This window comes from Anopheles aquasalis, chromosome 2, assembly GCF_943734665.1.
Source record: "Anopheles aquasalis chromosome 2, idAnoAquaMG_Q_19, whole genome shotgun sequence".
NCBI classification, from domain to species: Eukaryota; Metazoa; Arthropoda; class Insecta; order Diptera; family Culicidae; genus Anopheles; species Anopheles aquasalis.
Window position 1 is genome coordinate 79,650,647 of NC_064877.1, and position 5,000 is coordinate 79,655,646.

General features: G+C 48.8%; 1 protein-coding gene across 1 annotated transcript in view; it reads right to left on the reverse strand.

The window, feature by feature from the left end:
• LOC126572510 (homeotic protein female sterile) overlaps positions 1 to 5,000 on the reverse strand; it is a 15,467-nt gene that overhangs the window by 10,447 nt on the left and 20 nt on the right. Inside the window, exon 1 of the mRNA XM_050231884.1 lies at positions 4,859 to 5,000. This exon is cut by the window's right edge and continues 20 nt beyond it. The gene's annotated coding sequence lies outside the window, so the exon portion shown is untranslated. The remainder of the gene's footprint in view (positions 1 to 4,858) is intronic.

The window sequence follows — 5,000 nt, forward strand, 5'->3', positions numbered from 1 at the left end:
TCGTTTCGTGGGTTCATTATGGTCGTCCTTGAACTTTCTAAATTACGGCGTCTTCTACTTCACTGCGCTTCGTGACAAAATATCAAAAACCATCAGACAGGAGCAGTAGCACTGGCGTCATGCACCATTTGTCGTTGTGGTAGTGAATCGTGTAGGTTGGATTAATGCCGAGCCCTGTCATGCCCGTGGTCTCCTTGAAGGACTTCTCTATCTCGCTATCCTTCGTTCTCTGCACGAATATGGGAAACAGGAACCGTTTTTGTTGTTTCGATAAGATCCAGGAAACATATGTCATTTCATGGAGTAAATGAAAACATCCATTCTGCTTCCAAATGCACTCCTGCTGTGCGCGATTCGCGATGGTAAGGGCTTCCTCATTCCGCTTCGTCTCGTCACCAACTCGTAATGCTGTTCCGGAACCGAGATGAGATGACCGTCAAAGTAGCCGTCGGAAGTTCGTCGAACCCGAATGGTGGTGGTGGTGGATGTTTTGCAAATTGATGCTGCTGAAAGCAAAACATACGGCTACTCTGTTCAACTCGCGGTGCTGCTGGTTGTCAAAATCAGCTGCTACGTTCGAGCACTGCCGTGTGCTACTTCATCGTGTGTTCCCCGTCGTTCACCGTACAGCTTCATCCTCTCTAATGTTGCTGCTGCATGCGCAATTGAACGTTGCGCACTTCCGGACCAGTTAGAGAAAGCCGAGAGAGGAGCGCACACAGCATAACAAATGCAATATTGGCATGTGAGGCTGCTGTTGATGTTGTTACTGGCATTGAAGGCAATTGTGTACTAGTTCTGCTCTCCGGACCTCCACCATCTCCTTACAACATGCTCATTTTAGTTTGACCTGAAAACGTTCCGTGGGGCGAGCAGCGTGTTTACAGCGACACATTAATTGTATGTTTCTCCCGTTCACTCACTTCGTCCAGTGCACTTCGAATTGGCTAACAAGAACGAAGAAGAAGGGGGATGCGGATGGGTTAATCAACATATGCACACCCCCAGTACATCACGTTGTTTGTGTGCGCTACCTACTTCCGGTCAACAGCGACGATGCAACTGACCGAAGAGAGGGAGAGAGAGAGAGAGCGCTCTGTTGTGTTGGCTGGCTGGCTGGGTGGCTGATTGCTGCTGCTGCTGTCACATCGTAGTGCTTCATCTCTTGCACAATTACAAGCCAGCGCGGGGCCGGGTTCCTCGGCGACGAAATCATGTGAACAACAAAGCATTGCTGCGGCCACCAAGCGGATCCATTCGTCGTCGAGTGCCACCCCCCGGGGGGGGGCCGTCCTGTACCAATACCACAGCACAGCTTCATCTCCCCGCTGTGGACACAGCGTGGATTGTGCAACCGAGTGACGGGGAGAGCGGGAGGTGAACGGGGTTAGAGAGACAATTACAGCATTGCTCCTTCAACGACGGTCACGACTAACTAAATACCGTATCGCCCACGCGATTCCCGTTCGGTGTCCTGATTTATGCCATCGAACAGCACGACCACGACCGACGACGACGACGACGACGACCGCGACTCAGCTTGATCGTGGAAGTTATTTTATGCTGAAGAGGCATAGTAAACCATGACGACTGCTGGGGCTGGGGTTGCGAATGAAGGGTTTTTCGTTTTCCACATCGCAAGGCGACCAACAAAACTGTTGTGCATTTGAATGTGTTCTACCACTACAACGCCATCCGATCGAGTGGCACACGCATACAATACGCGCTGTGCACCCCCTTCTTTTGAGGGCGGGTTGTGATGCTTTCAATGTGTTACAGTGTGAGTGGTTTTACGTTTTACGTGTTTTCCTCTCACCGTCCAACAGTCTTCTATTATTGCACATGCACTTTGGGATTGTTCCAGCTTTTCACAATCAACGGTTGCTTGTTAAATCATCGCCAACTCTTCGCCAGACGAACCCTCCATCGTGCACCTTTTCGCCAACACAACACCACCACGGTGGTTGGTATAAGACGACTTTGAATTTGGCTTCTCTTATCTGCCACGCACCATGAGCGCACACACTTATCGCGACAAAACACACTCCTTCTTCCTTATCGATTACTTCCATTCCAGGCAGATGTCAGGGGTAACTGTTTCGTTGCAGAGCTGCCCGCTGTAAGTAGGCTGGCAAGGCATTTGTTAATCTGCCATGGTTACATGATCCATAGGACGCTAAGACGGTGTTTGATGACGCCTGAAACTGAAACTGAAAAGTAATCCATCGCATCTGGCGGTCGTCGCCGTTGTGCCGGTCGCCGTCACCACAACCTGTCGTTTCCGTCAAGCAAATACTTCCAAATTCAAGGCTAAAGCGAAGGATGAACTCATTTGCAACACAATTCTCCCAAAAACCCAGGGGCGGGGGGAGGGGGGGGGGGTGAGGTGGGTGGGGTTGGCCGCTGGTATGAAGGCGTTCTTCTTCGATGTAGTCGAACTCCTGTTGTCAGATGGGTTCGGTGGTTAGTGGCACACAGCTGCGCAAAGCTAAACAAACGCCACCATATACGTGACATTGAAATATTCACCTTCTGCCAGCTCATCACCCGCGGCGGAGGCCGGCGGGTGGGCCAAATCTCACGACAGCAGACGAGCAGCAAAATGCATATTTCGCGTTCGATTATTATAAATAAGGAGACGGATCACCTTGAAAGTCGGGTCTGTTGGTGGTGGAGGAGGAACAACAGGGAAGGTGACTCGGTATTTCGTTTTTGTTGCTTTTTTCCTCGGATCGATGGATAATATCGATTGACCTCAACATCCTACAGTGGCATCGTCAAAACAAATATTTAATCATCGATAAGCATCCGAAGTTTGTTGGTTTGTGTTGGGTTTGGAATTGCGATGTTGCATATTAAGCACATTAAGAGGAATTTATGCAAACCAACAATACAAACAGATACAGAGCGTGTTCTAGTTCTAATAAATATCAAGAGCAGACTTAAAAAGATAAATTTTGCTTCGTAAATTTGAAGAATATCAATAAACGTGATTGATTCTTTATCTTGAGATCAGAATTCTTCGATCGTAAATGTTGTGCAAAGAAATATGTTCAGCTAATGATTGCCAGTTTAATCTTCAGGAACGATATCAGTTTGTAAGCGTCTTTCTCAGAAGAACTAGCACAAAAAGTCCACCGTATTATCTGTGTATCGCAGACGCACATCCACCTCGCTATCGGGTGATACGCATTTGAGACGCGCGATCCATTTTAACACCTTCACGCAGCTCTTGGTGTCTAGCGAATAGAAAAAATCCCATAGTATTAGCGCCTTACAAAACGAAAAAAAAAACAAAAAATTCCCAAACCACACACACGTCAACAATGCAGGGAAAGAGGCGCCGCGCGTCCGTGTGCGCACGCGTCCCTCTTCTTGCCGTTTGGATTTTGGTGTACTATTTTTATAACAAAACACTCGCTTCTCGCTAGCAGAATGGCGCTTACAATGATCACTCTGGTGGTCATCACAATATTCCACGCTCTCGCGCTACTCTCTCCGCACAATTTCCGTGCTCCCGTTTCCCTCCGCCCGGCCACCCCCCCCGCCGAGCGAGGCAGGTTGGACATTGTTTCTTGGAGGAAAATTCCAGCGCAAAACGGTTAGGAGCAAGGAAAGCGCATCCGGCTTCGGTAACACGAAAACGAATGCGTACGGGGATCCGCGATCGAGTGGAACGAAACTTCAAAAATGGAAAGTTCTTCCTCAACGCAACAACACAGCAGCAGCAGCAGCAGCAGCAGCACCGCAGTAATGCGAGGCCACACGATCGCTCGTTGGCTGGCTGGCTGGCTGGCTGGCCGCGATATACTTTGGAATTGAGGACGACCAAAACACCTTCCAACGCATAGCAGCCAGAGCTAAGCCAGCTAACCTGCGGATGATTGTGGTGAGTGGAAATGCAACCAAACGACCTTCGATGCTGGCTGCTGCTGCAAACGTTTAGCGGCGTTTGTAGCCGTGTGCCTGCGACAGATCCCGTCACCAAATTCTTGGAGGCTTCCTGAAGTCAATAGGGGCACCTCTCGTCGCAATAGGACAAGCAGCTGTTCACTCTTGGCCACTTGCGGTCCGATAAGACCTCTTATCACACCAAGGCGAGCGCAGAGAGGCTACTGATGGGGACCACCATTGAAAGTAACGGACTGTTTGGAAAAGTAGCCAGCTGGACCCCGGAGCGATGCGATAACTTGAAAGATTGCTCGATTTAAGACCCTGGAGAGAAGTACAGGGGACGGTTAGCGATTGCGCAAAACAGAAATTGCGTCGTAGGAGGCTTCGGCGCGGAATATGCGTGCGACGCATTCAACATCGGAATTGGCGGTGTTTATACTTAAAATTCCGCTTCTATTGATTGCAGTCCATCGAATTATTTCCATTTTATAGTATTATTCCACCACAACCAGGCAATCGAGCGGTGAACGTGACTAATCGCTGTCGATGTGGTTCAAAAAGCCGTCAATCATCCAAATCAGACATTACGAAATCCTCCGAATTTCGTCTTCTGTAACCAAAGGCCAGGGACTCGTTTAAACGTTTGAGGAGCTTCAGCAAGCGCGCAGTTGTTTACTTCCCACTCTCTCGATTGATGGAGAGTATGTAAATATGCTTTTGGGTAGTATGTCGTCGTTATCACAAGGTGAACGCGTAATTTTCCATTACTACAGCCCAGACCTTGTTCCCGGGCAGGGTTAGGAACGTGCAGGGCGTGATAACTATCGGTCTCCAAAGGGTTTCTCTGGTATAGCTCTAAACAAAGTAAGCATCGCATCGTTCTGCTTGTTGACGGCAACCTAAACGAGTAATCAATGGCAGTGTTCCAAAGTCTCGCACCCCATGTAATTACCACAATACTTACTCGAAGTCAACGCTTTATATGTCCTGCAAGCGAATGTGAATACTGGTATTTTAAAAATTCTATTCCAATCCTTCCTTCACCAGTAATAGCGACTGGTATCTTGGACCGCAAATCGGGGCGACCTACACACTTCCACAGAAAT